Source organism: Triturus cristatus, chromosome 12 (genome assembly GCF_964204655.1).
Source record: "Triturus cristatus chromosome 12, aTriCri1.1, whole genome shotgun sequence".
NCBI classification, from domain to species: domain Eukaryota; kingdom Metazoa; phylum Chordata; class Amphibia; order Caudata; family Salamandridae; genus Triturus; species Triturus cristatus.
In genome coordinates this window covers 525,517,783-525,543,742 of record NC_140595.1, presented here as the reverse complement: position 1 = coordinate 525,543,742, position 25,960 = coordinate 525,517,783, and positions in this window count along the sequence as shown.

The window sequence follows — 25,960 nt, the reverse complement described above, 5'->3', positions numbered from 1 at the left end:
CATAGGGGTCGAGGTATTGGACACTGGCCTTTCCAGCGGAATTACGGCAGAGACTAAGCTGGATACGTTTCTCAAACCCTGAACTGAATTGATCAGAATAGTAAGGCGGTGAGACTTTTAGTATAATCCTTTAACCTTATTTTTATGTGTTTGAACTTTTAAATCCTGCTGAACACCCCACATTGTTTGGCAGTAGAACAGATTTGCAAGTCGCGGGAGTTAACAACAAGACATTATATTTTAAGATTTAAAGGTCTTTTACAGTTCAGCCAAATAGTACTTTATCCCAATATTGTACCCAACATTCAATTTAACTATTGTGCAAACCCTGAGTGTTAAATAGTGTCTTTTTTTTATACCTGCCATTTGGCATCTAATTCCTTTTACAGCTTTAATTGGTGGAGGATGTTTTATAAAGCTCGTATTTTTTGCGTATCCTAGCCCTCTGTATTTATACCTGGCACTTCTGATCCTAATCCCCTGGTCCTCTAGACTTATACTTGGCACCTTGACCCTAAAACCCCTAGCCCTAAGGTATTGCACTTGCACTTTGCATTTGCATTTTTTTAAGGCTTTATGCAATTTCTGCATTTTTCACTTTTTGTTCCTAGCCTTAAGTTATTGCACTTGCACTTTGCATTTGCACTTTTGGGCTTTTTGCACTTTCTGCATTTTGCACTTATTCTCCCTAGCCCTAAGCTATTGCACTTGCATTTTGCATTTGCACTTTTTTGACTTTCTGCATTTTGCATTGTTTTTCCATCAAGAGACATTGCAATTTATAGTTGAACGAGGGGACGGCATCTGGCAAAAGGAGTAATAGAAATGGCCAAGCACAAAATACAAAAAGTAGTGGACAAACCCCCATGTACTAACATTGATTCCTATCTAGTGGGCGCAGTCAGTGCAATTAACGTAGAAAGTGATAGGGCGGAACTCCGCCTATCTCTAGGATCAGGTACAGTGATAGAAGGGACGGATAGTAGAGTTAGTGGTGTAGTCCAGCAGGAGATAGCTCAATCAAGGGAATCCCCTCACAACAAGCAACTAGGTACTCCAAGGATAACGGAAAGTAATGTTAACCTCGACACCGAATTGCATTCACTGACTAACACATTACGATTACACTCGCCTAATGGTTCCCCTAAAAAGAGGCTGTAAAAAGAGCCAGGTAAAGGTAGGGGGTAATAAAAACATTAAAGGACCATTACAGAATGTAATAGCCCAGGCCTGTGAAGCCCCTCATGAGCAAGAGTCGTTAATGAATTCACATGCCACACAAATTATAGCTCTTGTAGCACTGAAAATAGAAGACATGTTAAAACCCCTTCATGATAAACTAGATAACTAGAATGGAGAAATAGCTAAGATTAATGGTATACTAAGTAATCTAGATAACAGTGCACGGGAAAGGCCGAGTGGCGTAATGGGGGTACTTACAAAACAGCCCCCCCAGGGAATAGCTGCCACCGCCAAGGTAACATGCATGCCAACTGGTAGTAATTCAGATTACGTATCCCAAGAAAGAGCTACCTTGGGGAGTAATGATGGCCATAATGAGCCAGTAACTCATCCCCAATCAAGGCAATCTCAGTTTAACCGATCATGCCCTGATAGAGGGGACAGTCATGAGTTGAATCGACCAACTATTGACTGTACTAAGCCAGGTGGTAAGGAAATTGAGAGTAGTGGGTGTCTCTATAAACTTACCTCCCAAATTTTGCCCGTACGTGGCAGTAATGGTTAACGTGCCAGTTACAACCGGACCAAAAGGAATCAGACCATACCCTGAAAAACAAAGTTACTCACTGGCTAGATAAGAATTGTGGCTACCCAGTGGGATGCGCAAGCCAGATTCTTCTAACAAGGAGAGTAAGCTGGATTGGCCCCTTGGCTAAGTGCGTTAAAGGAGACTGTATTATTATTAATTTTAGAAACCCCAGTTGGGCTAGGAATACCCTGGAAAGAGCTGTCGCACCACTACAATATGATCATAATGTGTCCCTCCTACCTCTTGGTTTCTCTAGAGACACTTAAGACCTATAACTATTAGGGGAGTCGGTCGGGCCCCCTAGTTCGAATTTTGCTGGGCCAAATCTTCCCGAATATGCTCTACCAGTGTCTAACAGATATCAAGCTCTAAGTACATTGGAAGAAAACTATTGACATAATGTCGCCTGTCCATTTAATATGAAGGCTGGCAATAATGGAGAAGGGCCAATGGGTGCTGGAGCATTAAAAGTTGATAACCCAGTGGTGACTATGCCTAATATTACGTTAGATGTAACAAGTGCGTATGGAAAGACATTACAAACAAGGGGGGATGACGATATTATTTGTGAATACCTGGATGATAATACAGGGAACCTACCGGTAAATGGACACACAATAGTCTCGTGGAATATAGCTGGCCTATTAAGCAATCAAGATTACTAGGATGGGCAGACTTTATTAATAGACATGACATTGTCTATCTACAGGAAACCTGGTGCACTGATCAAGTACATATAGAAGTGTTTACCTCATATGATTTACTGGCATTACCATCTCCTGCAGGTAGAGCCAAAGGTGGATTCCTAATTCTTATGTCGTATAAACTCTTAGTCACCGTTAAGAGTGATCAAAATAGGAGCACACTCACAGATTTTGTGGCTGAATTGTAATGATAGAAGGGATGTGCTACTGGTTAACTTGTATAATAACATCTTTGATACTACTCGTAGTAATGCAGTATTTGAACTAAAAAAGGGGCCTGATAACGTGATGGGTGCATTGAATATTAATTTTGTAATTGTATGGGTTGGGGATTTTAACATGCAAATATGTCCATTATCCATGACCAAAGCTTGTGGGTATAAGAGCGATGAAGGGGACGATTGTATACCTTTCCCACACAATGATTATGGAGGAACACTAAATAAGATGATGGCGAAATATGACCTTGACTTCTTGCAATGTGCACGAGATGTTAATGGGGATGTGATACCAACCTTTATTGGCAGGAATGCAAAGTCAGTGATTGACCGTGTATTAATTTCTACAAGTATTGCTCAATTGTGCCCTACACCTAGGATTGCACAGCTGTTACTCAGAAACCACAATTGCATTATAATGTCAACATTGGTGTGGGGTAACAAATTTACATCTCCACACACTGTTTTGGGTAATATCGCCCTGTTTAGACCAAATGGAACCCGAATAAAGTGGGAAGGGGTAGACCCGAATAAATTAATATGACATTGTAAAAAAAATGTGGTGCAGAGATTATATATTGCCTTACTGCAGATGCTAACCCCACCATGTTGCTAACCCATTCCAGCAAAATTAATAGCACCATTGATGAGATATTGACAGCCCCCTATAGGGACAAAACTATACAAAATAAGGGATGGTTCAATCATACCTGTACTCGGGCTTCCAAACAACTGAAACAGGTTCTCAGTATTAGACCTAGAAACCCAGAGCTAATTAAAAATCTAAATTAAAAATCTAAGATTTAACTATAAACTAGTGCTCACAAAGAGTAAAGAAGAGCTCCAAGAGGAAGCATGGGACAAACTATCAGCGGATACACCTAATAATAAGCTCTTCTGGGAAACTGTCATTTCACCGTTCCTGAAAAATGATTCCTACCCTGAATTATTGTCTCATGTAAGCTGTGAAGAATGGGTTTTACACTTTTCTGGCATTTTTAACCCACCTGTTTGTGAGGCCTCTAGTCCCCATGGTCCATTACATCGGAAGTGACCAATAATATCCTTAAACGTTAGTCTTGATTAAGTTAGGCTGGGATTAAATGGTAGTAATGGAGGTAAAGCCCCTGGCCCCGATGGGGTCCCTATAGATGTTTATAAAACATCCCCAGATCTATGGGGCCCGTACTTACCAGAGTTTTTAATTTAGCAGTGACTGATGGTATACCATCCACATGGGGTCAATCAGTTATTGTTCCTATTTACAGAAAAGGGAACAAATAGGAAGCCAAAAACTACCGCCCTATTTCACTTTTAGGCTCCTTGGTAAAAGTGATGAGTAAAGTCTTATTGGCGAGATTAGAGGAGTGGGTCACTGAGAACGAGATTTTATCGCCAGTACAATATGGTTTTAGAAGAGGGCTAGGAACAACAGAGCAATTATTAATTTAGAGCTTTTAATAGGCGAAAATACACGTGCAAAACAAGGGAGCTTGTATTTGTTTTGCAGACCTCAGCAGTGCTTTCGACCTCGTTGACCATTCCATTCTTTGGCCAGTTTTGCTTACTTTGGGAGCCCCAGCACCTTTTATTTTATTTTTGGCAAGACTGTATGAGAGACTGACATCTCGAGTTAGGTATGGTCAGCGAGGTGAGTGCACCCCAAATTTTGAGGTGAAACGCGGCATCCGCCAAGGCTGTGTTCTAGCCCCACTGCTTTTTACCTTATTTATAAATGAGGTTGACACAGTACTTAAATCAGTGAAGGCGGACGCACCCCAAGTTGCAGGTCAAGCTATACCAGTCCTGCTTTACGCAGATGACACGGTGCTCCTATCTAGAACTCCGGTAAGCTTACAACGATTCATAGAGAAGTTTGGAGCTTTTATTATTTGTAGAAAGTTAATTAACAAAGCAAAAACATTCACTATGGTATGTGGCTTAAAACCTAAGAAATTAAAAACTTTTTTTATAGACCGAACCAGGGTTGAAACAGTTAATACGTTTTGCTATTTGGGAATTACTTTTTCAAGCAAGGGTGACTGGTCACAAGAACTAACTAATGTCCGTACTAGAGTGCTAAAGAGCACACAAGGTATTTTTCGTTTTGCATACAAACTGGGAGACCGCCGTATCAAGGATATGGTGGATATATATATATGGCCAGAAGTACCTCTATTGCATTATATGGTGCAGGGGTATGGGGCCACATTACAAACACTACAAGTTTTGAATTACAACTGGAGGAAAATTCCTTCTTAAAATGCTGGTTATGTCTGCCCCAGTCTGCATCTACAGAGATAATACATCAAGAAGTGGGAATTAGATATTTATCAGACATGATTGCTATGCGACCACTAATGGTCTGGAGATCCATTTGGGCTAAGGAGGAGACAAAATGTACCCAAAAAATCCTTCAGCATTGTTTACAACTTGACAATAGTATAGCTATCCCCTGGATCAAATATGTCATGGACCTACATAAGGAGTTATTCAAACATTAAGATCTGTAAAAACTTAGCATATGTGACAGGAATGTCCAAACAGGAAATAAAGGGTTTATTTTTGGCTCATAAAAATGAGACCCGTATGAGAAAAGTGGGGAAGCATACTACATTTTTGTCTTAGAAAATAAATGCAGACAGTGGCGGTTTCCAAGGATATCTGTCTCTAGTCACCAAACCTTTGCATCGCTTCATATTAACAAGGTTGTGATTAGGAATTGCTCATCATTTAGTTGCCTTTCCCAAAATGAAAAATTGTCCTATAAGCCTATGCCCATGGAACGAGCATTCCAAACAGAGCACTATGCACTTTTTACTTTTTTGTAATTTTTATCGGAATTTTAAAAGTTTCTACTTAAAGCCATTGTTCAAGAAACACAATGTAAGAACAACTAATGCTGCTCTGAACCTATGAATTGCACTAAGTGATCCGGAGATATGTTTCTAAGTTGCATCATTTATTTTGAAATCAATTTATGTGAGAAAAAGCATTTTTATCCCCAACTGATTTTATTGTGATAATTGGATCGTCTGTATTTATACATGCTTTTTTTGTAGTAATAAGATTTAATTGTTTGCTAACATATGCTTTTGTTGCTTTTATGGTTGTTGTATATACCGAATAAATCTTGCTCAACCGAACTGAGTAGTATTTCCGATGATGACCCGCATCAAGCTGCAATAGAGTCTATCCACGTAGATCAAAGTTTACGAAAAATGTTTTTGAAAACAAATCCACTAACAAACGCTGGCCGCCAAAATTACCGACGTGGACACTCGCGCCATTGCCAATCATAGTCATTAAAACAGACTTTAGGAATACACTAGTATTTTAATGTTAGGACGTTAAGTTTAAGAACTCGGAGCGAACTCACCATCTGCACCGGGCAAAAAAATGTAGTAAATTGCATACATGAGCCTTAACAGGGAATTGCGCCCCGTATGTGTAGGAGGGTTTTATCCCCTCTGTCTCTATGGGGAGCTGAGTTGAAATCTGAGGGTCCACATGCATACCCTTCTTGTGCACTTGAGCTACCACAGTAGTCGGTCCTTTGGTCAAAGTTCTTGAAGGTTAAAGACCAGCACAGAAACCTGGAAATGTCTATTGTTGCTCCTGTGACTACAGTAGTTGGGGAGTGAAAGTTCCCCATTTACTGAAAAAGTAACCTGGAAAGCTGTTTCTTAATATAAACGCTGAAGTATGGCACTTACTTGACAGCCAATGTTTTAAAAATGTCATGACCTGTGCTCATTCGGGAGGTCTGTTTGTTGACCACTGTTCCCTCCCAACTCCGGACATGACGTTGTGTGCTGCCGTTACCATCTGCCAATCAACTATTGATTTGCCCACCCAGCAAAGCACATCCTCTCCTCTTACTGACTGGAAACATGCCATGATACACCCACTCCTTAAAAAGGCAAATGCTGACCCCGACCTACCCTCTAACTATCGACCAATCTCCTTATTGCCTGCCTTCTCAAAAATTCTAGAGAAGCATGTCCATTAACATCTAACTCAGTTTGTTGAAACCCATAGACTCCTTCATCCCTCCCAGTCAGGCTTCAGAGCAGGCTTCTCCACCGAATCCACTCCGTTAGGGGTAACGGAAAGCATACGCCGCCACCTGGATACAGGAGACACCGTGGCTCTTATCTTATTGGATCTGAGCGCCGCATTCGACACAGTGTCTCATACCGTATTAATCAAAACTCTTAGTTCACTGGGCATCCGCGGCTCAGCTCTGAATTGACTCACCTCTTTCCTCACTAACTGCACCTTTCAAGTTTTTTCATGCACAGCCCGCTCAGAGATTCACTCGTTCACCCATGGGGTGCCTCAAGGCTCTATCCTCAGCCCTCTACTTTTTAATTTGTATCTAAGACCTTTAGTAGATGTGGCAGAGGAATTAGGGCTGTCCTTATTCTCATATGCCGATTAATTCCCAAATCATTTTTTCTCTCTCCTCGAAGAACACAGATGATCCTTCACCCCTGCAGTTGTGTCTAAGCAAAATAGCATCATGGATGCAACAAAACGACCTCAAATTAAATGGAGAGAAAACTGAGGTCCTTGTCTTTGGTAAAAACAAGAATCTCTGGGGTCCTCAACACTGGTCCTTTGAAATGGGCGCTCTCCCCACACCCTCCCCCCACGCTCGAAATCTGGGCATCACTATTGATGACTCACTTAACATGCATTCTCAAGCAGTTAAAGTAGCAGCTACATGTTTTAGCATTCTTTTTTTTTGTGAAAATATTTTTATTGATATATTCAAACACAAAACAACGTACATTGGCGTTGAATAAATCAGCATTACTACCATTGGATTGTGTACAGACATTCAACGAGCACTTTCCCAATAAATTGGCATAATAGTGATGCAAGGTACCACATTGCCCTCCAGCTGTATCATGTAGTAGTATAGCAGTTCTTAATCTATTTATTAATCAACCATAGGATCTCAGTCACTCAATTCCGACTCTGAGGATGTTTTACCATTCTTAAATGGTTAAAATAATCTGCTGGATGCTACCAGAGTCCACCCAGAAAACCGTGGTCAAGGTCAATGCCTTGATTACGTCACGGCTTGACTACGGAAACGTGCTTTACTTGGGCTCTAACAACGAAGTAACCAGCAGATTACAGATGGTGCAAAATTCTGCAGCCAGGCTTCTGTGCTGGGTCCCGTAAGCCTGCTCCATTTCCTGTCATTTACGAAACTAGCTCTGGCTCAGGGTGGAGAACAGAGTCAATTTCAAAGCCCTGAGCTATATGCATAAAATTAAAACAGGAAATGCCCTGCAATATCTTCAAGCCCTGGTCTGTCCCTACTTTCCCTCTCGAAACCCGCTCCTCCACCCAAGGTAAATTTATCACTCCCAAAATCAAACTATCCCGATGGGCGGAAGGGCCTTTTCCTATCTGGGCTCCTCACTGTGGAACGCACTGCCTACAGCACTAGGCAACGAAATGGACTATGTTCAATTCCGCAAATCCTTGAAGACGTGGCTTTTTGACAAATAACCTGCTAACATGTTATCATCTATGTCTTGGATCTGTTTTCTGCGGCAGGAAACCCTCTTTGGGTAGCTGCTGCGCAGTACAAATTTAATAAATAATAATAATTACTGTCTGACGTCATCGTCCATAACCACACTCAGCCTCTGCATGATATGAGCATCGCTCTGCCTCTCATGCATGACTGCCCGTGCTTCACTTATAAGATGCACTTAACATTTTCAGCTCCTTTGGACGGTTACCAGTGATGAGTAGCAGTTGTTCACTAGACAAGGACCACGTCAAAGTCAACATGTGCATTCTGTGAATGCAGCACTTTTAGAAAGCACAACTGCTTAATTACTGGCACAAGGCCCTGTACTGAGACCATCTTGAGTATCAGTCACAGATAAAATAGTTCATAGGTTTCAGATCTGGAACTTATCTACTGTACCAGGTATTTTCAACAAAAACAGGATCAAACCTATCCTTCTGCAGCTGGAACCAGAATCACAAAATTATTTTTTTGAAGATTCTGAATGCTGGCGGAAGCCACGGTCTGAAGTCAATCTGTGGCTATGTTACACAAGTGCCCTGGGGTGCAATGGGCGTGTGCACCCATTTTGCGGGCCCTAGGGCACTTTGGTATTACAGAAGGGGCCACAAACGTTTGTGCGACCCCTTCTATAATACTGATGGGGCTTCCCCCCCCCCCAATTGTCTGGGGTTGTGGCCTTATCTCTTTGCCTTTGTGCCTGCTACATATTATGGTTCTGGGCGCAACGGCAAAGAAGCCATCAGCAGGAGCACTCTAAGTAAGTAAGTATCCTTTATTGTTTGATTATTTAAAATCTTACAATAATACAAATTCATATAATAAACCATTATATACGTGATAACCTTTGTTGCAATAAAAATTTACAAAATATGATAGTTATTAATCTCCTGTTTTACGCTCATCTAATTTTTTCCACAATTTCATTCCAAATTTTACTAAGGAAGAATTTGTGAGTATATTTTCTGCAGATAAACATAATATCACGGCCTGTCTACATGTTCTTACTTATCGGTCGTTAAATAGTCTCTTTAGTATAGTCACTCTTTCATTTTTCAATTCAGGACAGAGGCACAATAAATGGATATTATTTTCCTCGCCAGTTTTACACAGCCTACATATTGTGTCCTTTTCTAGTTTTTTCCAAGGCAGTAAATGGCATAATCCCGGTAATACACCAAATCGTGGTTTAATAAAAGTTTGTTTGTTTTTCAATGACCATGGCGTAACCAAATATTGCTGTACCTTTTTTTTTTAGTAACCATTTATAATGGGCCAAGCATGTTTTCTTTTTACAAGTATGTCTTTGTCTCTTATCAATGATAGATGATCTGTTATTTTATTGATAGTTTTCTTAAAAGATTCCTGCGTTATGGTAGTATCCCAAATCGGCCTAACCTCAAATTCATCCAGTGCCGTATCTAAATATTTCCAGGCCGATGATTTTCCATTTTCCCTAATTTCCTTCCATAGTAACTGGGACATTAGGTTGTCTTGGTAATTTTTTATTCTACTCCATACTTTAATTGCTTGTCCTTTTCTTTCGTACAGTTGATTATTTAATCCAAATTCCAGCCTAACTTGTGCTTGTGATGCATTGTTAGGAAGGTGAAAAAGGTTTTAAAGGTTTTTGAGACAGCGTTGTTGATAATAACTGAGTCTTTTCCATTTAAAGCCTCACTACCATATGTTAGAGAAGGAAGCAATTTAGCTGATATCACTTTTAGGAAGGGACGATAAGTTAGGTCGCCAATTGATTTTTGGATAGTCCTAAATGCAGCTGTCAAAGAATTTGATTTCCTATAAATATCAAGTTTTTGGGAAAGAAAATTTCCATTCTCATTAAATAAAAGACCCAAATATCTATAGGTTTCTACTTGTTCTAATTGCAGCTTTCCCAGAAACCATTTAGATTTGTGTTTTAATCTTAAGTTTTTTGTAATCACCATAATTTTGGTTTTTGTTTCATTTATTGCCATCTTGTTTTCTTTTGAATCCTCAAATGTTTTTGTAGACGTTGTAAGCCCACTTTTGTATTACTTAAAAGTACAAAATCGTCCGCATATAGTAGTTTCATATATGTTTATCAGCAAGTTTAGGTGCATGGGCGTTTATATAATTCAGCTTCTGTTAAGTCTACTAAGAACAAGTTAAAAAGTAATGGGGCCAGTACGCACCCTTGCTTAAGGCCTCCTGTTGTTGGTATTTCTTTTGTGAGTGTCTGGCCATCCCCCATCCACACTCTGACCCAGGTAAAAGTATATAGAAGGCGAATCAGCTGAACTTGTAGGGCAGGGATCCCTTGCTTTTGTAACTTATCCCACAATCGATCTCTATCCACGCAATCGAAAGCTGATTTGAAGTCGACAAAGCATAAATACAAAGGTTGTTTAGTTGTGATTGCTTTGTCCATTAATACAGATAGGGCCAAAATATTAGTAGCTGTTCCTAATCCTTTAATAAAACCTGTTTGGTTTGGCGGGAAAATGCATTTGTCCTTTACCCAGTCAGATAAGCTTGATAACAATATGGCTGCAAACAATTTAGCGTCCGTGTCTTGTAGTGTTATAAGACAGTAGTTCTCAGGCAGGGCCCAGTTTCCCTTTTTAAAGATGGGAGATATTAATGACCCTCTCCAGGATTCTGGTATTACACCTATCCTAAGTACTTCTTTAAAGACCTTGGTTAAATATTCTGCCCATAGGGCTGGTTCCTCCTTATACAGGGTAAACTGGATACCATTAGGGCCTGGTGCCCCGTCTATTTGCTTTTTTATTAACTTAAACACTTGTTCTTGTGTTATTTCAATTTCATTATCCTGTTCTGGAATAAAAAGTTCCTTCCTATTAAGGTTATTTTCGCTATTGTTTAGTTTCCAGTCCGTATTTAGATGGTTTACTAAAAAGTTAACCCATTCGGTCTTAGTTAACATGGATACTACAACCATTTTATCCGGTCTTACTAGACTGTTTATCATTTTCCAAAAATCCCATAGGTTTCCTTGATTACTAGCATAAAATATTTTTGTCCAAAGATCATGATTAACTTTGGTTTTTTCATTCCAAATTAATTTTCTCAAATTTTGATGTAATGTTTTTATACTAGTTATTGTTTCTTTAATATTTGGAAACTTAACTAGCTGTTTCCTGAGATTGTTTCGAGTGCGTTTCATTTTCCGTACTGTATATGTTAAATTGATTTTTATTTGTCTTTTTTCCATTCGCGTTTCATTTTTATACGTAGTTTCAATAAAAGGGCCATATGGTTTAACTAATTTGCTTGTAAAATTTACCCATTGATCAATTGCGGACATAGAAGTTTTTTCTTTAAAGCATTCATTAACCAGATTTTGGGCTAGATCATTGGTGCATGCTTTACTGTTTGATTTCCAGATTAACTTCCTGTAATTGATAGTTCCAATCTGACCTTGCATTGACCGATACATTTGATGTTTCTTAGTTAAAAATGTTGTAATAATTTTTTGCTGGCTATGGTCACTATCTGGCAGCTTCCTTAAATAGTATGAGGACCAGTTGTTAAAAATATTTAGTGATACCATCGTATAATCGATTCGCGACTTAGAATTATATGAATGAAACAACCATGCTGGCGGTGAATCCGACGGGAATCTCCCATTTAGTATTCAGGAGGTGCACTGGCAGCGTGCTACAAAAAGGTTGCCCACTGTTAGCGCGCCCCCTGAGGGCAGCTCTCTGGAGAGGACAAAGGCGATCACATAGATCACCCAGACCTCTCCCTGCAAGCGCAGCCGTGGCCCGTGCAGGTAAGACTGGTGGAGCTGGGTGGGGGGTTTTGACAGACGATGGGACAAAATTAAATAAATAATTAATTTTCCCTTGTCTGTCGAAACCCACCCCCGCCCACCGTTCTTGCCTGCACGGGGCTGGACAAGTGGTTGCAGTTACTCATTGCACCCACCTGCAAGGGAATCTCTGTACCCACTGTAAAGTGCAGGTGTGTGCTGCTTGCACAGTGAAACACAGAGCGGCAGATACAAGTACCCTCTCATCATTTCACTGAAAATTATTTCACAGAAATTATTTCATGGTGCTGTCCCCAGGGCAGCACCGAGTTCAGTGCATTGGGTGCAGTGCATTAATTGTAATCAAGTGCACTGTTCATACATACACTAAGTGCAGCTGTTTGAAGGTGTGCCTGGTGCAAACATGAACAGTACGCATTATATATATTGCGGGTCCTGGTACCCTTCCCAAGTGATGCCTAGGACCCACAGAGCTCCACTTTGTTTTACAAGAATGGAAATGTGATCTCCTTCTGGAATAATAATAATAATCCACATTTGTAAAGGGCGAACAATCATCCGTAAGGGTTTCTAGGCACTGGGGTCCCTCGGGAAGATTAAGCAAGCTATTGCCCAGAGTCACATGGTGCTGGGCTAATCTGCCGCCGGAGCTGGGGATCGAACCGTGATCCCCAGATTCCGGAGTCAGTCGCCCTGGCTGCGGCGCCACACCTCTTCCTTGGAAGAGAAAGAGAAATCTATAGCACGATGGCACAGTCATTGTCTTGGGGGTTGGAGGCTGGAGTGACTTGTACAAAGGGGACATGGTGTTGTATAAGAATGGCTGTCCCACAGGATCCCCTGGTAAACCCTGTATGGTATATGGCGAGATACCCAAATCTGGAGAGACAGGGGGCCTTAGTGCCCAATAGGTGCGTTTCTTGTAAAAAGAGAATATCGGCCCATAGCGTTTGGCTTGGCGAAGAATGGCATCCCTCCTCACTTCATTGAGAAGGCCCCTAACATTCCACAAGACTATGGTCAATTCCCCAGGCGGGGGAGCATTCAGTTGTGTTGTCATCTACCCCCAGGACTTGAATGTATTAAAACTGAGACGGTGGGATTGGGACTTGACCTCTGCGCACTTACTAAAACAGAAAGCAATACTACATAGTACCATAATAAACCCCAAAACCCTTCCCACCCCCCCACCCGATACTGCCTAGAACACGGAGCATCTGTTGCGGCAGAGGACACTCTCAGGCCCCCAACAGAGGGACTCAAGGCGCCTCCTCAAAAAGTACCCAGAATGCCCATGTAATTTTAACAAACGATAAAATTGTCTAGGGCGGAAGGAAGTATGTGGCTAAACATCCACGCCATCTTTGTGGCCCCGGTTCTTTGATGGATATATGTCTGCCACTGGTTTAGGATGCTTCTTCTGGGTCTGAGGAACGCCGGGCAGATCCCGATATGTATCGTCTTTTGGATTTGTTTCTCTTTGGCCTGTTCCTGTGTGGGTCCTGAGATGAATCTGATTCCATTGGCGGCGGGGTATGTGATTTCGGATGTGTTCGTTCATCTGCCCAGGCAAATACTGCCTCAGGCGAGTCGAAGAAGTAGGACTTAGAATTATAAATGACTCGCAAGCGGGCCAGATATAAAAGCATGTATTGTATGTTCAATTCCCGCAGCCTTCGTTTCGCCTCCATAAAAGACTGGCGCTGTTGTTATACCAGACGGATATAATCCTGGAATATCATTATAGATTTAGAGTCATGTTTAAGTTTGTCTTTTAGGGTCCTGGCAAATTGCAGAATGGAATCTCAGGCCCCATAATTAGAAACTTTGCAATTATGGGTCTTTTGCTTTCCCCTGGAGGCGGCTTCTTTGTTAAAGCACAATGTGCCCGCTGTACAACAAAACAGGCAGACAGTTTGTCTGTTGGCAGGAGGTCTGTTAGCCATTGGGTGAGAAAATAGGTCATGGATGAACCCTCGCAGCCCTCCGGGAAGCCGATGAAGCACAAATGATTGCATCGTGCACGCCCTTCACCATCTTCAACCCGAGAAGCCAATTCCTGTGTCGTCACCATGACTTTATTTACTTTTTTCTGCAGGGTGGTTATTGTATCTTCGATTGTTGACATGTGCGTCTCTGCCTCGGTAATGCAGTCTACAGCCTTCGGGAGATCTTGGCGTAAGAAGGAGACCTCCGATCCTACATTGCCAATTTTGGTATCCGGTGTGTTCCTTCTTTCTGTGATGGCTGCTAGGATTGTTGCATTGTATGGCATTGCGCTGTTAGTGTTACCCTCGGTAGTGCCACCAGGAGCTGTGCCATACTGATCCAGGGTACTCTGCTTAGTACATGCCGCACCCGGGTTATCTTTGCCCATGGCAATGGACGACTCAGCGGCTGGGTTAGAATCATGGATCTTATTTCAGGAGGAGGGGGGAGGGATGCGGCCCTCGTAGTTGTCTCCCACTCCCAGACCACCGGGCAATTGTTGCGTTTCTCAGGGGTGACTCGGCGGGCCGGGCCTCACGGAATCCAACGTGTCTCGGACCACAAGCCGCACCGGGCCTAGCCCAGCCGTAGCCCTCGACAGCTGGCCAAGTAGGCCCTGTATAGGGACCAGACTCGACGGATCCCCAGCTCACCACGCACAACCAATTCACTGTAGTGTACCGGCACCCCCTCTCAGCAGGGTCGCTGCATGTAGACCTCACCTCCGGTCGCCGTCATCTGGTCGCGTGTACCCTGCAGTAGCTTCATGCAGGATTCCGGAGAGAATTCTGATTTCGGAGCCTGTCGTGTTCCTGGTCTATGGCGGATGATCCTGGCCCATGTAACTAGTGGGGCCCTCTTCAGTCCATGGTGCTCTGCTGCCCCTCCCACTCCATCCAGTCCCAGGATCGTTTGCCACATGAGGGGGGCAGGTGTCAGAGCTCCCAGAGCTCCACGGGCACTGAAGTAGGTAAGTATTGGTGTTTGGCCTCCAGGGCAATGGAAAACCGGCTCAGGCGGCTGCCGACAGCACCAGGGAAAAGTAGGCTCGACCGGGGGGGGGGGCCCTCTGTCGAGAGGTCCACCTCGGGAGGCACCCACAGTCGGCAGACCAACCCATGCCACCGGCATACACTCTGTGCAGGCAGTGCCCACAAGCAAAAGCCTGCACCGGCAGCCACCCGGCCGTGAAGAATCTGTTGGTGGGCCATAACCACGCAGTCCGTCCAGGCGCCTAGTGTGTCCCAATCTGCTCCAAGTGGCTGGGCCTCTCGTCCCGCCGGGAAGCAAGGGCAGAGGAGAGAGGCTTATTTTGGAGTCAGTCCAGGGGCGTCCCCAGCAGGTAAACCCCACACAGCAGTCCGCCTACACAACCCCCGGGCTGCAACCACAACTCTGAGCCAGCTGTGCGGTCCCTGAGCCACAGGGCACCCCACCTCCTACCTCGAGGGTCGGAATGCTGTAGATTCTGCCCGCTAGTCCGCAAGTTGAGCTCAAGGCGGAGGCGCAGGGTGGTCACCAGTCCCGCGTCGTGTCGTGCCAGGCCTCAGCATGGTCGCCATGCTGCTTGTACCTCACTGGGTTTGGTAATCCCGTCACGATGCACCGCCGGGTATTCCTAATGTGTAGCCGTGCAACCAGTGTGCCCTGCAGGATAGGATGTTGTCGGATTTACTTATCTCGTGGCGCGGATGTGAGGAGCTCCGTTAAGGTTGTCCGCCATGTTGGCCTTTCAAGCCACGCCCCCGTTTGATCCATTTTTGATGCCTCTGGATTGACATGGCATAAAGTGGAGGGTGAGGACATCTTCCGCAGACAGTAGAAGTGTATTGTCTGCATTCCTGTTGATGGAGGTTGGAGATCCAGACAATAGGGTGAGTAGGATGATGACAGGGCTCCCTATAGAAAGTTAATGAATGCTTTGTTAACAAGGGGCTGCTAATTAGACTTCCTGAAGCACTGCCCTTTGGTAATTGGTAAGGGTGAGGGGTGGAAACTACAGATGCTCCTCTGCAAGGCAAAGGGGACCATTAGATGAGGCTCAGCCTTTTGTCTTCCTTGGTTACACTTTCAGTTCGACTGATGACAGAAAAGTGCAGACTACTCACATCTATTTGCACCTCTGTTATGGTTTGTCCAGGCTCATTACTACCCTGCTGTGAGAGGCATCCCTGAAGGGAAACAGGCGGAACACCGCTGCCTCAGTCAAGCGTGTTCCCACTACGCAAGTGCTACCCCGCTTGCCTTAACCACGGATATGCCTTAACCACGCATATGCATGGTTAAGACAGTGCGTGGTCTAGCTGCTGGCTGGCAGAAGCAGGAAGCAGCCAAGCAGCAGGAAGGATCTGGAGAGGACGTGGTGACGTAGGTGGGGCTGGGTATGGGGTCGTTTTCAGGGCTGGGGGCTCATTTTCAGGGTTGGAGGCTCAGGGTAGTTTTCAGGGCTGGGGGGTCGGGATAGTTTTCAGGGCTGGGGGGCTCAGGGTAGTTTTCAAGGCTGGGGAGTTTGCGGTAGTTTTCAGGGCTGGGGGTGGTTTGGGGGTAGTTTTCAGGGCTGGGGGTGGTTTGGGGGTAGTTTTCAGGGCTGGGGTGGTTTGGGGGTAGTTTTCAGGGAAGGGGGTGGTTTGGGGGTAGTTTTCAGGAATGGGGTGAGTTCGGGTAGTTTTCAGGGCTGGAGGGGTTCGGGGTAGTTTTAAGGGCTGGGGAGTTCGGTGTAGATTTCAGTGCCTGGGGGTCAGGCTGTTTTCAGGGCTGGGGGTTGTTTTTTAGGAGAGAGGGGGGCGTTTTAGGTGTCAGGGTAGCGGTTTGGGGGCAGTTTTAGGGCTCGGGCAGGGATCGTAATACTTTTTAGGGCTTAGGGGGCTGGATAGTTTGTAGGGCTCAGGGGGGTCAGAAGTTTTTAAGGGATTAGGGCAGGGTGGGGTAGTTTTTATGGCTCTGGGGGGTCAGGGAGCTTTTGGGGCTTAGGAGAGGCAGGGTAATTGTCAGGACTGGAGGCAGGGAAGTTTCTAGGGCTCAGGGGTTAGGGGGTTGGTTTTAAGGAAGGAGGAGGGTATTTTAAGGACTCTGGGCGGGTCGGGGGGTTAAGACTTACCTGTCAAGTCTTAACCACAGATATGTCTTTACCATACATGCCTTAACAACGCATAATTATTTGTAAAGGCATACGTGGTAAAGGCATATTTTTGGTTAAGACTTGCGTTATTGAGACTGTGTGGAACCGGCATGCGTGGTAAACGCATGCGTGGTTCCATCACACAGCCATTCCTGAAACAAGGGCTACGTCTGGAGAGAATCTTGGAATGGATGTTTGAAAGGAGAACCACCCCAAAATGGTTTACCACCAATGATGGTAAGCAATAAAATGCTTCTGATACACAACTCCTGTGCAATGCGCAGGGAACGCACTGGTTTTATCCCTGACAAGATCCTCTGTTTAAGGATGATATTGCTGACATAACTCTAGAAGAGTTCATTAATATCTCTAGAAGAGGTCATTAATGCCATAAGCAAAGCAGCAAGTGGGAAGGCCCCGATGCTGACCCAAATATGCAATTCTACAGCAAATTGGTTTCCTCCCTGCTTCATGGACAGAAAGTACAATAGTCCCAATATTCAAAAAAGGTAATAGAGGGGACCCGAAATGTTATCGCCCAATATCCCACTTGGACTCCAGCCTAAATTAATGGGCAGAATCCTCCTGGGTAGGCTAGAACAATGGGCAGAGGAAAAATACATATTTCCTGATACACAATATGGGTTCCTGAGTGATAGTGGAACAATAGAATAAAGCATTAACCTATACTTGTTAATTAATAAATATACAGTAGCAATGACGGGACAGGTGCACCTATTTTTTGCAGATGTGATCAGTGGGTTCGACCTGGTAAATTATAACAAACTTTGGGTAACGCTTGCGGATATGGGAGCCCCCTGGGTATTATCTACCTGTCCCAATGGTACTTTTTCAGTATCGCGCAGGTGCGAAACGGATCAAATGGGGAATGCACAGAAAGCTTTAAGGTCAAGCGAGGTATTAGACAGGGTTGTGTCCCTGCCCCCCTTGCTCTTTTCACTCTACATAAATGGGGGTTGATGAATATCTACAAAAAACTAAAGCTGATGTCCCCATTTTATTATAGGCAGACAATGCAGTCCTCTTATCTAGAAGAGCCAATGGGCTGGAGCTCTTGATAGATAACTTTGTTAAATTTATTGATAACAAAGGTTTGAAAGTTAACTCAAAGAAAACTGTTACTATGGTAGCTGGAAAGAGAAGAGCAAAAAAGAGGATTCATCATATGAAGGGGAAGAGGTTAGTGGAGACACAAATATTCACATATCTGGGAATCCAGTTCACTGCATCAGGGTCCTGGGAAAGCCAATTAAATATATCTCAAATTAAATTTTTAGGAGTGATAGCATAAATTTTTAGGCTTTCCAGCAAAATAAGCCAAAAATTGATCAGAGAAATGCCGATGTTGTACAAAGGCAAATGCCTCCCAAGCGCTGGTAATTGTGTTACCTTTTGAGGAAACACAAACTGGACCAAGCTGCAAACACTAGAGAAGTTGTTCCTGGCCCAATTACTGGCCGTCCCGAAATCAAGTTCAACGTACATAATACATAAGGAAGTGGAAGTCCCTTTTTTAGAGGACGACTTGTATATTAGACTCGTTATTCTGTGGTACAATATATGGAGGGACACAGTTTACAAAGGCAAAAATCTTAGATTGTCTTAGGCTAGATGCCTGGAAGAAAATAACAAGGCTGTCATATTTAGATACGTATTTAAGAAAAATGGCCCCCGCCATTGAAGTCAATGATACAGTTAAAGTCCTTACTTATTCCAAAATAGACCTAAGGACTATTCTCAGGGGACAAAGAGAAAAAGAGAGAAATATTAAAGAAAGCAAAAGACCCACGGTAGACAGATACTTGCTACACCATGTACAAGAGGGTCAGTCAAATTACTTGATATTTCTCAAGAACAGCCAACATAGGTTTTATCGTACCAGATTACGATTAGGAATACTGCATTTATGGTTTGCTTTTCCAAGTGGGGCATGGACTACTAATCTTCCAAAATGTTCATGTGACGGCAACTCAGGACAAAGCACAATGCACTTTATCTTATTCTGTCGTTTTTATAAGGACCTTAGGAAACACTTTTTAGACCCGCTTTTTTTAAATTGGTAACTATATTTATTATCAGGATGTCATAGCATTTAATTACAATGGCCTTTGGAAGAAAAAAAAAACTGGTATACCTTGAGGCCCTAACATATGGGAACCAAGATTTAATTCATTACCTTTTAGCCTGATTGTATAATATGAATTCTATTCATTATATTAAATAAAACTGGGTGGGACTTGAAGCCATGTGATTGGTAACGACTCTTACACCTCTATATTGGCCCCGGCCAGTTCCTAAGAGATGGTTTCCATGCTATCAAACCACAATTGGCATGGAGAATTTACTTGGAGAAGGTACATCCTCATTTGAATTTGGACTGGTTTAATCTATCTTTTGATTGTAATGTTTATTACTGTGTACTTTTGTGCTTATAAAACGAATAACGTTTTTTAATTGAGCGCCACTGTTTTAGTAATACAACTACATGCCATTTACAGTGCCACTCAACTTGTGCCTGTAGTAGCATGGTGCAAAACATCAGAAGCAAATATTTTAGGACTCAGAAGTCTAATTATGTGCAAATGTATACAACTTTTTAGAGTCACTACTATTGTGACCACTTTATCAGATATGCAAGCTACTTGACAAAGTACTTTTAATCCCACCCTGCCACTCACCAACTGCACAGGAATCCACCTGCTATCTTTACTGAAATGTATATTTTTTATCTTGATGCAATCATTCTCATCTTTGCACTACTGTTGCTGCCCTTGCTCAGTAAAGATGCCTCTGCTGGTTTCATCCTGCAGAGTCCCTCACCCCCATCCCACCTCTCAAAGCACCCTCAGTGCTTCCATAGTAGCTCTGTTACATGTTCAGAAAGGTTTCCTCCATCGTTTTTTAAGCCTGCCTAGGCAGCGCTTGTGCGTTCTCTTCAAGACCTGCTGTATCTAGGATATGGGCTTGAAAAAATAACCTTTTTCCCATTGGTTCATGTTCCTGTCCTTTAGAAATACTGGCTTTTCATTGGTGAATGCACTTAGTAGTGCCTTCTTTTGGAATTATGCGTCCTCCCATGAGAACTGGCCCTCTTACATGTGTTCCTACTGTTCAGGTTATTTATACTTGGAGAGAACTCTTTTTTATTTTTTTAGTTAGCCTGCTTCTTTGCTTAAATATTCTGCGTGCTTGTGCAATTAAACTACTGTTGCATCATTGCTTGCTGCCGCTTTATCTCCTCAAACCTCCCGCAACACTACTTCGGTTGCATTATATCTCTTAATCTACCCCTCACCCCTCCCACAACACTGCTCGCAGGCCCCCACCACCCCTCCTAGGCCACTGCTGTTTTGCTCTTTTTTTGTGTTTTGGTTACTTATGCATCATTTGCAATGCATGGCCCTCGTTTAATATCCCTTTGCCACCTACCCCACTTCCCTGAATGGCACTGCTTTCCCGCCCCTGAGATCGCTGCATTATTTTACATTCTACACATTTTTATTTCTATAGCACACTGCTTTTATTTATATAGCGCACCTAGCCATGGGCTTGGGGACATTAAACTTTTGTCCCATTATCACAGGATGTTGAGACAATCGCAGACTTGAACACGGATCCCTAGCTCACCAGTCAGCAGCTCACACCACTGCGCCATATCCTTTCCCTAGCCATGTTGCAAGGTGCATTACCATATGTGGCCAAAAGAGGTCCCTAGTGACAGCCTGTGGTATTGCACTGCTTGTTTTGGTTTTTGCAGTTGCAGCTTGAACCTGGCGGGACGGTATCGGAGCGCTTTACATAAGCACCAGTTCTCGAGTTTCAAAGTGGCAGCTCGCCGTGCTAACATTTTCCAATGAGGAAATTTGTATTGTAATAGGCGCGACTGCTCTAGAGTGGGCAATTATACTTTATACTTTGAAGTCAAAATCCAGAGATCCAGTTAGTGGTATGAACTACTAACCTGGCTTTTCTTTGCACACTCTCTGTGTCACTGCGGCGGACGTAGGAGAATCCAAGATGTCGGGTAAGGAAATGTCTGGGCTGTGAATGGATGGCACAGAGGAGATCAAGTCTCTTCTGCCATCGAAAACATACAAGGCCCAGTGAAGGTGCGAACTCGGTCCGGGTAATAGTGCAAGGCCACTCCTGCTATTGCAAGGTAACAATGGAACCAGTGCAGTGCTTGAGTCGTTCGTGAGGGAACACATGACGTTTTACTTCAATAACATCACCTTTCCTTTGCTGCTTTTATGGGCGAGTTCGCATTTGGGGCCAGGGAGAAAGTGATCACTCTTTAAACACATGGGATGCTCTTACAGCAAATGCCGCCTCACAAAATTATGTGTGCTTGATGTAAATTAACTTTTTTTCAAAAGAAACTTAAGCACTGTGTATTGAATAAAACAAAGACACTGCCAACTACTTTTTCAGTTGGATTTAATCCAAGTCACTTTTTTACAAACTACATTAGTTCTCTTATCACAAATACTTATTCAAAAAATAAATAGATAAACCGACATCTTCAAATCAGAGTGAACCACTTTTTCTCACACAACAAACTACTTCAAGCCTTTATACATTCTCCATTCCTCATTCATTCGAACAGCACCCCCATTCGCATCTTTCAATCATCCACATATTCACACTACACTCACTAACCAATCACGCTATCTACACATCATATATATCATATTAACATTTGAACATAACCATTGTTAGATTCGACAAATGAACAAAAAGGCCATAAAAAAAACATCAATTGATCACAATTGTGAAAACTACACCCTTTGTTTTTTGTTTTTAATATATATATATTGGCCTAAGATAACAAGGTCCACGCGTTTCGAATCCCTCCTCTTGCGGGGATTCTCATCAGGACCAAAGTAGCTGAAAAGACACAAACAAAACTTTGTTTTACTAAATGACCGCAAGACACATCAGCTACAACCGCAGCACATGTGCTTAAATTCTTACCTGCAACTAAATGCTTGCAAAGGCACTAATGGTGCTTCAACAAAACACTCGACCTGAAAATATAATTATGATAGTATCAACACGACTTGCCTCGCAATGATAAACTATGTCTTAGTCATGTCAGATGGCTTGCTACTGTCATGTGGAATCGAAAGAGTCTTACTTGGAACCACTGGGGCTGGTGAAGAGTCGATTCTTTAGTTGGACGAATATATCTAAAAATGATATGAATGCTTTATTTAACATAGGTTCTTAAAGCTATTGGCAGAGATTCATCGTAATTTATCAGTGTGACGCCTGATAAAATACCTTTTTTGTGACAGTTTGTGTTCATCAATAAGGCTTGGTTATAGACCTCGGAATGAACTTGCCTCGACGGTCTAAGGAAAGGGAGAGAGGAAAGAGGAAAATGCCGTTTTTTATTATTTATTGGCAAATCAATTGACCTTCTCATCTTCTTGCTACACAGCTTTTGAAGTAGAGTAATCTTACCTTAACGGAGAGTAAATCACTTGTGGTACCCAGGACTTGTGAAAAGTCGCCCGGCTTGTGTGGTTAGAAACAGATATGGCCGGCATTCTATTTACGCGTCACGCGTCATCTACTCGACTAAGAGGAATCATGGGATATGTAGTATGAAGGATCTTTTTAATAGATATGACTCACATCATTCTAAAAGAAAGGACGGTATTACAGTGGCAGTTTTTTCTTTTTTCTTTTCACGCCTCACATCGCTTTTTGTACAAATGTATGCCCTCTGGGAGTGATAAAATTGAAGAGGGAGCTAAATGCTTTTTCTGATTATAACAATGATGTGCGAGGTTTATAAATGTCCGAAGTAGACCCAATTTTAGAATATTTTAAATATCCGCGCTGCATTAAAATGCATTTGTTATATGATAATGCTATGTAGATAACAAAGGTTTACCATATTAGTATTGCTCATTTCAATCTACATACGTCTGTGCGTTGTGCGCAAGTTTGTGATATTTATAGAAAAATAAATGGAATCTAATGACACAGCTAATATTAGCCCATCCAACTTTTTAAAACTAATAAGTGACCCTCCACTATTTGCTTCAGCAACAGCAAAAATCACTAATGAATCTGACAGACTTATAAGACTAAAAAAGAAACAGATTAGGACAGACCTCCATGGCCATTTTTTAGTCGAACATTTAAGAGCAGGAACTATCCCGGGTGGACTACAGATACGTAACGTACCAGTGATATTTACGGATGATCCTCTCTACAAAAAAGGATACAGCTTTTTTTAAACCAAATGTAGCAGAGACCTGATGGTTCTCACTGTGGAGACAGCACAAAGACTTTCCAAACAACAACTGGAAGAGATTGCTAGCCTAGAAGCGGAAATTAAAACAAATCAACTAATTACGGATTCAAAAGCACTCCTTGAAAAAGTTGAAAAAGAAATTCTAGAATTTAAAGATTATTCAATCAATCAAAAAGGGACAAAATTCGAAAAAGATAAAAATAATTTTTCATTAGATAAAGTGTATCCTTATCTTCAAATAGACTTCTACTCTAGACCAGAAGCACGGAAGTTTCTCCCTGAATATCAAGGGAGATCCAGGAACAATTATATCACTTTTTCTGAAACATCATCTTCATCCAGTGGAAGCGAAACAGAAAATACTAACAGCCGTCCAGATTTCAATAGACGAGGCAATATTCAACAAAATTTCCAACATCAACAGCAGCCGTCTTTTTTAGGGAGAGGCCAACAAAAACCACAAGGCAGAACCAGATACAACAATCAGCCGTGGGAAATGTCGATAAGACGACACAACTACAAGAACTAAACAAATCGTCTATTTATAATCTATCAGATAAGATCTTGACTAGTGTTGAATTGAGTGTCTTGGAAAAGGGTTTGTCCTTTGTCCCAACAAGAGATGCACATTTTGTCCAAATAAAGGCAGAATTTATTGAATTTTGCAGAAAAATACCCCTAAAAACTTTCTTCACAGAGAATCCATTAAAAGACAATATAGAAACAACAGGACTTAAGAAAAAGTCAACGTTTTGTCCACCATCAGGAAAAACCCCAAAAGAGGTGATTATGTTTGAGAAATTAATATTGTCAGCCATAGCTGAGATTGAAAAGAGAAAAAGATTCATAAAACCAAACATCACGAAAATACAAAAAGAGGCTTTGTGTGATTTGAAAAATGATCCATCTATAATAATCAATCAAGCCGATAAAGGCAGGTGCTGGCCTCTGGTACCCTCCAACCAACATCCGCCTGAGATGGAGAAGTCACACAGTGCTTCCCACCTCGGACAAAGCCATCAGCTTTGTCTGAGGTGGGATGTTGGTTGTCCACTGAGTTGGTACCGTCAGCCTGTGGGCAATAGTGGTGTGGATGCGGAGGAGGGTTGTCCCTTTGGGCATGCAGTGGGCAATGACATTCTCTGGTGTTGGGTCTGTGACTTTGGTGCATTTTCGGAGGGTCGCTGTCTTTGTGTGCGCTGCCTCAGTGTTGGTCCAGGGGGGGCCGTGGGTGTGCGGGGGGTTGTGGTCTTGGGGGTGGTGGCGGTGGGTGTTGTGGCCCTTTTGGCTGTCCGGCCCATATGTTCAGTGGCTCCATGGCATCTGTTGTTCTCCAGGTGTGGCTCTGGGCTCCCTTTTGTGGTACAGGCTGCCATCCAACTTTACACCAGGTCGGAGCAGGTGTTAGTTTCCTGCTGCTAACGCGCCTTATCGCCTGTTTTGGGATATTATCGCCGATCTGGCTGGTCGTTGAGAATGTTGTGGAGTGGTATTGTCGCGGCTTTTTACTCGGGAACGCCTACTCTGCATCTCATTAGCGATAGTTGCCGTGGCCATCTGCGGCGATGTTTTTTGCGGCTGCTATAACGGGTAACTGGTGCTATGGGCTGTTAGCACTGGCTTGTGAATAGGGTGATAAATTTATCTCGACTTTGGCTGCGATAAAGTGCCGTTAACTCTGTGATAGCTCCTTGAGAATATCCCCCATAGTGTAGTGGTAATATTTATTGTAAGAAGAGAGTGTGTTTTAGGTATTACTTCCATTACAGGTTGTAGTAGTAGGCCCACGTTGTGTCTCTTATTTTTCGAAATAATTTAGGTATAATAAAGTGGTTAATGATATTTATATATTAAACACTTTAATAAACAAAAGTGTTTTGAAAGGTGTACTTTCTACTTTTTGCGAAACGATTTTATAAAAAAAAAAGAAACATTTTTTGTCGTTCGTCACGGTTAGATGTATTTATAATGCTGTTTAAAGTAAAAGATTTAGTGTTTAAAAAATAGACAAGTTATTAGTGTTAAAGTCACCTAGGTTTGGATTTAGGATGTTGGATGTGCGAATTAATATTTTTCAAAAGGAATTTATAGCAAGATGTATTGCTTCGTTTGAATTTGTAGCATTTTTTTATATTAAAAAAACACTTTTCTCGATTTGTTTCTTGGGTATGTTCACTTTGGATTTCTACAGATATCCAGCTGGGATTGTCTTTATAAGAGACTTGGATTTCAACGTTGGAATTTGTTGCGTTTTTTACAAATAACCATCATTTTTTCGGGATTTTTTGATTGGGGGCGTTTTTGAAATATGCACTGTTTTTTTGGTGCATATTAAAATATTTTTCATCGGGTTATTGTATTTTCCCAATGGATTATTTATTAGTCGCTATGGATTTTCCACAAAATAAAGGACTCTTGGTGAACTAATGGATGGCATGTAAGTCCAAGAGTTGAAGAAAGAAAACATCTGAAGGTAAGGAGACCCGACTTTCATTATTAATTTAAAAATGTTTAGAAACAACCAATCGAA